The sequence below is a fragment of the Pelodiscus sinensis genome, chromosome 1 (assembly GCF_052426305.1).
Source record: "Pelodiscus sinensis isolate ZL-2025 chromosome 1, ASM5242630v1, whole genome shotgun sequence".
NCBI lineage: Eukaryota > Metazoa > Chordata > Testudines > Trionychidae > Pelodiscus > Pelodiscus sinensis.
In genome coordinates, this window is record NC_143052.1 from 125,631,154 (window position 1) to 125,641,184 (window position 10,031).

A 10,031-nucleotide genomic window follows, 5' to 3' on the forward strand; every position below is an offset into this window, starting at 1 on the left:
TACAAAAGTTCAGCCTATAACTAAGAGAGAGAGTGGGAAATGATGAAAATATTTCAGGCCAAATTCTACTCTCGGTCAAACCCATGCAAATCCACAGGGCTGGCCTTACCATGAGGCAAACTGAGGCGGCCGCCTCAGGTGCCAGACTGTGGGGGAGGAGGTGCCACTAGGACCCAGAGTGTAGCAAATAGTGTCTGCTGCTGGTGCATATGTATTCTCTTTGCAGTACCAAGAAAGGAGTAGAATAGGAAGAAGGCAGAATTGAGACCTTTCAAAGTTTTGGCCCAAGCGAGGGGGTATGGGGGCATCATTTGAGCTCCCCGCTTCTAGTGCCAAAATGTCATGGGCTGGCCCTGCAAATCCATTGATGTCAATGGGGGTGACTCAATCAAAAGCCTATTGATATCAATAGGAAGCTTTCCAGATGAACTTTAATGAATTCTGGAACAGGCCCTTTATGTTTTTTATCACTGGGTAAATGTACCCCTCCAAGTTTTACAAATAAGTATAAAAGTAGCTGTCGCTGATTATTTTTATGAAGTAAAACTGTCAGAATGAAATAAATGACAATCCGTGAAGAGGTTTAAAAGCACTAATAGTGGAAATTCAGATGCAGTTTCATGATGATGTTGAATTTTATGAAACCCATAATAGCAGGAATGTGATATATCAACAGAAGGAGTTTAACAACTGCTCGGGAACAGCCATTCGTTTGTCAGGAGCATAATTCCTAGCAATGATTAGTTAGCAGTAGTGTCCCATGTCCAGTGGTATTGGTGATATGGTTTACAACCCTAAGCACCTCTTCACCTTGTTTTAATAACTTTCATTCAGATCCTTGGTTTACTACAATGCACATAATCTATACTGTGCTGTCCTGCTAAATTGTTGTATGTTCAAACTCATAAATTTTAGCTTTTTCTCCCCTACCTATCTCATGTAATAAAAAGGGTTTGGGGTTGCTTCCTTTCTTCTGAATACTACTTTGACTTTAAAATAAAAATATGAATGCTGTATATAAAATAATGACCTCAATGAATATGTTCTGATGTCTTTTGCAATGCAGCTGAATTTGGGCTGAAAGGAAAATAACTCCAGCCTGAATGAAAAAGTTAAGAGTCCAATTATTTTCCTAGAAGGGTGACCTGAAAGAAGAAGAGACTGCTAAAACATTTTGACAAGAGTAGTTTGTTATCCCATTAGACCATTCTCTAGATTTCACTGAAATTAGGGTTGCCAGATGGGTTAACCAAAATTACCGAACACCCCTCCCGCCTCCGCCCCCCAAAAAAAAACACCGGGGAAAAAATTCTGTTGAGAAAAAAAAGGGGGAGACCAAAGTTGTTGAGGAAAAAAAAGGACCCCGACAGTTATTAAGCAAACAAATTTTTAAAAACCAGCATGGCCCCTTTAAGAAAGGTCTTTGAGGCTTCTTACCAGCGGCCATCTTTTTTTCCTGCTCTGAGCCAGAAGACAGCTCCCCTGTGGAACCAGGTAAGTGGGAGGACCGGGGGCTGGGCCCGGTTGCTGAGTGTGTGTAGGGTTTCCAGGTGTGTAGTATTTTCACCTCCTGGCAGGGGAAAAAAAATCAGAAAATATTGGACATTTTATGTAACCCTGGCAACCCTAACTGAAATGCCTTTGGACCTGAGGCCTGGTCTACACTTCTAGACTCCAAGGCAAAAAGGGCCGCTGTGATTATTTAGGCTGAGCTCCTGCATAACACAAGCTGCAGAACTTTCCACAAAATAATTGCCTGAGCAAGTCTTTTAGGAAAGCACTTGTATAGCTACATTGGCTAGAGATGTGAAGTTTTTTTAACAAATATAATTAATCAAGATCTAGATGCCCATTGTTATACAAGTGTAGATACATTTATACTAGTATTAGCAGAGTTACCCAGAGTTGCCTGGGTCTTTAGGACCGGGGGGCTGCTGGTGTGAGAGGTGCAGGACTCAGGGCAGGATCTTGGGAATGTGGGAGGAGAATGCAGAAGGCTGGAGGTGGAGTGCTGGGGTGCTAGAATGAGGGTTGGGGGGGGGAGGTGTCCCTTTTCTCTCTCCACAGAATTCCCAGCTATTTCAAAGACTTTATCTATGCCATCAAGTTGAACCATCTGTAACAACCAATTAAAGAAAAAAATGTGCCAGCACATTCACACCTACTGTACTGAACCAGTCGTACTGAGCTAAACAACTTCACTCACAATGCATTCTGGACACCCAGTCAGAAGCGATGCATTCTGAGAGACTGTATGGCCAGCAGGGCACTGTAGAACACTAGTGTGAGAACCAGCACCAGTTTAACAAAAATCATTTTAAACACATTTTGTTAAATCAAAGAAAACTCCCAGATCCACTTAAATCACTTGGCTGATAACAGAGTAACTTAATTTGGTAAATTATCCTGATTCAGATTTATCATGCACAACGCACAGTGAGCGTCAGCACCACTTGATGATAATGATTACTGTTTTCATCATAGCATGTAATAGACTTAGTCCAGGATCAGGACTACATTGTGCTAGGTGCTGTATAAGCAGAATAAAAAGATTGGACCTGACCCAAAGATTGGACCTGACCCAATCTAAGTATAAGGCAAAAAACAATAGACAGATCAATGGGAGAGTACAAGGAAACAAAGAAAGACTAGTAGTCTGCAAAACAGGTCTCTGTACACCAGCAATCTAACCATTGTATCCCTTTTTGTAAGTATCATACAAAGGAGAGTTTATGGAGACATTTGAAGAAAAAAAAGGAAGCTGCTTTGCATACCTTTTCTCATGCTCCTTCCAAGCATGAGGTACAGCATGAGAGACAGTATGAATATGCATATTTGAAAATGCAACACGTGAGCCATGGAGGCTATTATCATGAGCTCACTAGAGACAGGAATCAATCTCTCAGTAGTGAATGAGTGGTAATAGGTAGGGTGCAGATAGAAAGCAAAAGGCCTTGAAAGTGAGGACAAATATGTGATGGAGAAGGAGAAGCCATTGAAGGGTGACATGCTCAAAGTACCTGGTTAGGAAAATTATCTCTGCAGCAGCATTCTGAATAGATATGCATAGAGCTTAATTTGGTTCAGGTTTACTATCCACTGCCCATTCTGAGCATGGTCTTACATAGCACCAATTATAAGCATATACAGTACTGTGAATTCTTAACTCTAGCTCCACTGAAATTACATCATTGGTAACAAACCTCAACACAATGTTTCAGTTAGTAGCATGCAACAAGTCTTGAAATTTCTATAGTGTCTGCATTCTGTGTGGGCTACTTTATCAATAACTGATTATAGATGGGGCTGATGACCCTGCCTATTATTAAGGTTGCCCAATATAGAACACATTTAAGACTTCCCATTATCAGACCATGTTTTCAGTTGTCTATAACTTTGCCATACTTTAAGCATTTGGGCTGAAATTTTCCCTGTCAGGTGTCTGCCTCAGATTGATTTTTTTTTCTTAATTTCAAAGCAAAACTGTTTAGTTGTTTCTGAGAACAAATCTAAGAAAATACACAATTTTGCCTAGGGGCTCTTGTACATTTCAAAAGGAAGCCCCGCAGTGAGTGTATGGCCAGAAGGGGACTCCACGCTCTTGTACATTTCAAAAGCAGAATCGCAGAAGAAGGGGCATGAGTGGGGACTGCTTCAGTCTCCACTTATGCTGTTTTTGCTGTGCCTCTACCTCCCCTGACCCCTCCAGAGACAGTGCTGGGGGGAACTGGCTTTTAAGCCGGCTCCCCCCAGGGCTGGCTCCTGCTCCCATCCTTGCTGCCTCTCTCTGAGGTGCAGCAACAGGGGGGAAGTGACTAGTCGCATCACTAGTCATTTACATCCCTACATTGTCCTGGTACAACCAAACCCTTACCTTGTCTTAAATTATGCATCTGTATACCAAATTTGGTGGTCCTAGCTCTTACTGTTTAGGAGAAGTTCTTAAATAAATGAACTCACAGACAGACAGACAGAGACACATTCCTAAATATATAATAAGATAGCAATGCTATGCAACAAGAAGTGAAGAACCAATCAAGTAAGATGACCAGTTAGCAAATGTGAAAAATGGGGACACTTTTTTAGGGTGAGGGCAACCCCTAATATCAAAAGGTGCTGCTAATATTGGGATGTCTGACACAAGAGGAAGGTAGGTAGGCCGCATTTAATTACCCAAGCTTATGTTTGACTAGGAGACCTGGAGATCTCTGCTGCTCACTACAAAACATATTGCAAGTTATCAGCCCCGTTGCATAGCTTATCAGAACTACAAACTTCCAGCAACACAATCCTCTGCTGTTGCAATGCTGGGCTTTAGCTCAGTATAGAATCACAAGGAAGAGTGCCATCTACTGACTTACCAGTACCAAATCCTGTATATCCTCAAATGTTCTTTAAAAATCTCCCTACCAAATACTGATCTCTTTAGCTTGCAAGTGTGACAAAAACACAACATGAAGTAGAAAATGGCTATAACCTAAACAAACTTGAGAGTACCCACAATCCTGGAAAACTATATACAACTACTGCGTATTCGGAGTTCTTTCCCAGAAGTCATGCCACCAGAATTCCTTCTTGTAATATTACCCAGGCAAATAAATATGAGTGGTATGTACATCACTGTAGCCTTCTTTAAGGAGGGGTAGATTGTCTTTGTTTCTACAATTCTCTCATAGTAGAAAAATAAAAAGACAGAATCCTAGATTTGATTAAATGCTCAGGTCTGAGATGCAAAAACCAATCAGTGGATGTACTAAAGTTTGAGAAATGCGCTGAATTCCAGGGCTAGTTCCCTCTGTGACATTAGGTCAATTTTTTAGAGTCTTTAATTCAGTGATAATAGAATGCAGTTGTACAAGAGTTTTACCACGTTCCAGTGTCTCAGTACATGAATTACAAGTATTTGCTTTGCAAGGGAGATAGTGACTGAAACTGACCAATAAGCCTGTAGATCATAACATAAGACATTCCTTTTAGTCTGGCTTTGGGACTCTTATCTTTTTGCAAAAACAGGAATAACACCTAAGTAAAACTGCCTGAGTCATGGGTAATTTCTCATCATGGAGTATTTTCAACTCTAGTTCATTACATGAGAGTATTTGTCTTTATTTTTCCATCTGCATCATTAAAGTCTGCTGGATGGGGAGGGGCAGGTAGGGTGTAGGAAAGAATTGGACGGGCTACCAACCACTTGGAGTACAAGGTAAATAATATCTTACTCTCTGGAAAAGTTTACTAGAAGGCTGTCTTTTGCTAGTGGGAAGGGGAGAGCCCAAAATAATTAGTATGCAGTATACTTCAACACAAAGGATTCAGGATTCCATCTATGTAGTAAACTCAATTCTACTTTTATTATGACCTTTAAAAAACAAGAATCCAAAAAAGTGAGTAATACTGCAACATAATGCAAATCTGTAATTCACAGACTGCACTACAAAAATACAGATTATGGAACATTCTACATCTGATTCAGTTTGCCATGCTGCATCTCTTCCAGAAACAAGGGGCTCACCATAGGCAAAAATGTTGCGGTGCATCGCTGGTAAAACGTTAATACAGGCAGTCCCTGGGTTACGTACAAGATAGGGACTGTAGGTTTGTACTTAAGTTGAATATGTACTTAAGTCGGAACTGGCGTCCAGATTCAGCCGCTGCTGAAACTGACCAGCGGCTGACTACAGGAAGCCCGAGGCAGAGTTTCTCTGCCCCGGGCTTCCTGGAATCAGCCGCTAATCAGTTTCAACAGCAGCTGAATCTGGACGCCTGGGACAGAGCAGCTGGGGCACTGCCGGGTAGGTCCCCGCAGCGCCGCACCTCGGCGCTGCGGGGACCAACCTGGCAGCACCCCAGCTGCTCTACCCCAGGTGTCCCCAAGTCAGCCGCTGCTGAAACTGATCAGCGGCTGATTCCAGGAAGCCCGGGGCAGAGCAACTCTGCCTCGGGCTTCCTGTAGTCAGCCACTGTTCAGTTTCAGCAGCGGCTGACTTGGGGACGCCTGGGGCAGAGCAGCTGGGGTGCTGCTGAAACTGAACAGCAGCGGCTGAATCAGGACGCCTGGGGCAGAGCAGCTGGGGTGCTGCCGGTTTGGTCCAGTAGCACCACAGGTGTCCGTGAGAAAAGCGTGGTCTGCTGGGGGGGGGGGCGCACTAGATGTGCGCCCCCCCAGCAGACCATGGAGACGCGGTCGGGGGGGGGAGGGCAGCAGACCAGGGAGACACGGAGCAAAGCCGCGGAGGACCCGGGCGGCGGGACCGCAGCGCGTCTGGGCGGTCCCGCAGCCCGCGTCCTCCGGGGCCAGAAAAGCCCCGTTTGTAAGTACGGATCTGACGTAAGTCGGAGCCGCGTAACTCGGGGACTGCCTGTATCTAAAAGCCTATTTCTCCATGTAGACTGTAGGAACTTTCAGATTATAGTTATGGAATTTGGATATTTTCAAGGAGTCTTAAAGGAATGTTAAGGTGAAAAATCACAGGCACCATTATGATACTCTAGTTTAAGCTCCTGCATAACATCTAGGAACTTCTGCATTAAGTAAATCACTTAGTTTAAGATATAGCATGAGGTATGGTGATGTGCCCTGTCTAAGGGAGGGTTTGTATGGGATTTTGAGGTGAGCTGTCTTGTGAGAATCATATATGGTTCTCATCAATCATAGGTGCTTCTCTAGCTAGGGCTTTAAGTAGGGCTATCACTTAATCTCATTTAACTCACACAATTAATAATAATAGTGAGTTAAAAAGGTAATCATGATTAATTACAGTTTTAATCACACTGTTAAAAATAGAATGCCAAATGGAATGTATTAAATATATTTTTTTAAACATTTTAAAATACATTGATTTCAATTACAAGACAGAATACAAAGTGCATGGTGCTCACTTTATATTATTACAAATATCTTTGTCTGTATAAGTTTTGGAAACTGAAGGGTATGCATGTGTTCATTTTAAACAAAATGTGGATTGGAAAGTAGGTATGCCTAAAGAAGCATAGAACAGTCTAGAAAAGGCCAAGGGAAGGGAGGTGAACTCAATGGCTATATCTAGACTGGCATGATTTTCCGCAAATGCTTTTAACGGAAAAGTTTTTCCATTAAAAGCACCATTTTCACCATCGGGGCTTTTTTGCGCAAAACGGTTCTCAGTTGTCTACACTGGCCTTCTTGCGCAAAAGTATTTGCGCAAGAGAGCTTTTGCCCGAACGAGAGCAGCATAGTATTTCCTCAATACACTGACAATCTTACATGACATTGTTAGTGTTCTTGAAGAAATTCAAGCGGCCAGTGTAGACAGCTGGCAAGTTTTTCCGGAAAAACTTGCCAATCTAGACACAGCCAACATGTATAGTGGAGAAGTACTAGCATGTGACAAACAAAGCCATATATGGAAAGGTTGAATCTGATTGTCATGTGCTTCTTGCTTGAGGGGCTCTGGCTGATTTTAGTACCAGGGGCTGTGCCTTTGTGCACATTGAATAAAGTCTTGTTGAATTGAATTGAAATATTGAAGACCCTTGATTCTGCCCAGCATCTGACTCTCTGGGAACCACAAAAATCCCAACAGAAACAAATTAAGACTTTAATGGAGTTGCCCTGTATATGATCTGTCTGAATGTGGCTCTTGAACTCACTGCGTGGTACAAAGCAATGAATGGTCAGTTGAGTATCATACCTCTCTCTCTTCTTCCTCCTCCCCCACTTTTCTCACCTTGCTTCCCTCTTGGGTTTAGTCAGAGGTAACTAACTGGTGAACACCTCCATTGTACTGCTCTTTTCCAGTTATGTTTAGCTTTCCCTGTTTCCCAAGGACTCTGCTGTCACTGAATTCCTCAGCTATAACAACAGTTCTTAGCCTTCACTGTCTACTACTTAAGAGAGAACTCTTCTCATTTCAACACATTATGCCTTTCTCTTACTGTGCCTCTTGTTACTGAACTTTACATTTCTTTTTACCATTTCTGTCTCTGGTATGCATATACCTTAGTGAAAATGCAGGAACCAATTGCAAGACTGTGAAAGCTACTTTAAAGCTCTCCCTAATACCATTAGTGTATAGGTATGGAAGGGGAATATCTTAAAAACATTTGTCTTTGGCTAATTTTCTAGCTCTATGCACAGGATGCACAGTGCCTATATAATGTAGTCCTCTGTTTATTACTTTTTAAAGTAATGTAAAACAAGAAAAGAAAGTACTGTAAACTAGGCAGGGGTCACAATCTTGAGTCCAGGAAAATATTTAGAAAGCATCTGTAACTCTTATATTAGCAAAATATTATTAGACTCTCAGCATATTATTTAGAGATAGTAAAGTTCCAGTTTTCTAACCATTCAATGTCAAATGGAGTTTCATGAACAGTGACACTGGGTTCCAGGCAGGGCTGGCGACCGATTCACTGGACCCTGGAGAATATGCATGGGGACATTAGTGCCAGATTCCCCAGGAGGGACATGGGCTCATGTGGAAGGGGCAGGGCTAGGAGGCAGCCTCCTCCAGCTATCCCTCAATGTAGACTGGACTGCACCACATGGCATTCTGGCAGCAATTTAAAGGGCTCAGCGCTCGAGCTGCTGCCTATAGCAACCCAGAGCCCCAGATCCTTCTAAATCACCAGGCCCTGCCGCTCTGGTCCCAGGCATAGTAACGTGAATTACAGTGTGGATTGTCACCAGCTTCTATGTGAGGTGACATAGATTGTTGACCTGGAGGTTTACTCAGGCATATTAATATGGTACAAATACTCTTCTGATTCACCTGAGACCAGAGTGGAGAAGTGGCCTCAATTTTTGCACAACCCCAAATTAAACCAAACATTTCTTTTTCAGCTGACAATAGGTTTAGCTACATTCTCTTCCCAACAGACATTGGGTTTTCTCTATGATCTTATTTTCAGGCTGCTGGAGCGGTAGGGGGTAGGTGGCTTAGGGCAGAGTTCAGGGGCAGGGAGCTTAGGGCAGAGGGTTGGGAGGTGTGTGGGGGGAGCTCACTGCAGGGGGAGGGAATGCATAAGTCAAGGCAGGTGGAAGGTGCAGGACTCAGGGCAAGAGGCTAAACACAGGGTGGTGGGGGAGGGCTTACTGGGGCCAACCGTAGTGGTGAAGGTGGTGCAACTCCCATAGTGACTCCTCCCAGGGGACCATGGCAGAACTCTCCTGCCAGCAGGACCCCCCCAATTACCCTCCTCCACAGCCTGCAGGTTGTTGGGGGGAGGAGGGGATGAGGTTCCAGCAGCAGCAGACCCCTCCAGCTGTACCTCCCTCTTCCCATGCAGCCTCTCTGAGGGAGAGCCAGCTCCAGAGACTACCACCCCCTCTGCCCTGGTCTGCAGGCTGCCTGAAGGGGTGGGAGTGAGTCTTCAGGGGCTGCTCCCCTCCTGCAGCGCCCTCTCTATGGCCTGGAGTCTGTTTGGGGAGAGGCCAAGCTTTGAAGGCTTCCTACCCTCCAGCGGCTTCCCCGCAGCCTGCAAACTCTTCATGGTGATGGTAGGCTCCCGCTTTGGGGCATGAGGGCTCTTTACCAATATGCTGGCAAGGGGAACCCCAGCCCTGCTGGCCACTCTCTTGGTGCTGCAGCTGCCACAAATGGCCACTCTCAGTATCACAACCTGTCCCCTAGCTCTGTAGCCAGACAGGAATCCCCCGCCCTGTAATATCCATCTTGCTTACCCCTCTTAGGTGCTTGGAGCATACAGGGCACACAGAGCAGTAAGATCAGCATAGTGTTTGAAGCCTTGACAGAAGGCCTGGATATGCTGGCTGTTGTGACCCTGGATGGCTATAAAGAGATACTCCAATTGTTGACCTTGAGGCTGCGAGAACTGCCTTGGCTGGCACCTATATTGATACAAACACACAGCTGTCCGCGGGGGGAGGAATCTCCCGCCCAGTAAAGAATGTCCAGTACTTACAATTTAGTTCTCTCTCTTGCAAGTGTAAATTAAGTTGAAACTCCCTTGTAAGAACTGGCGTCACAAAGACGGACCAACACAATTTGGCATCTTAGATAAGAAAGAGGATACAGGCCCCTATGGGTATA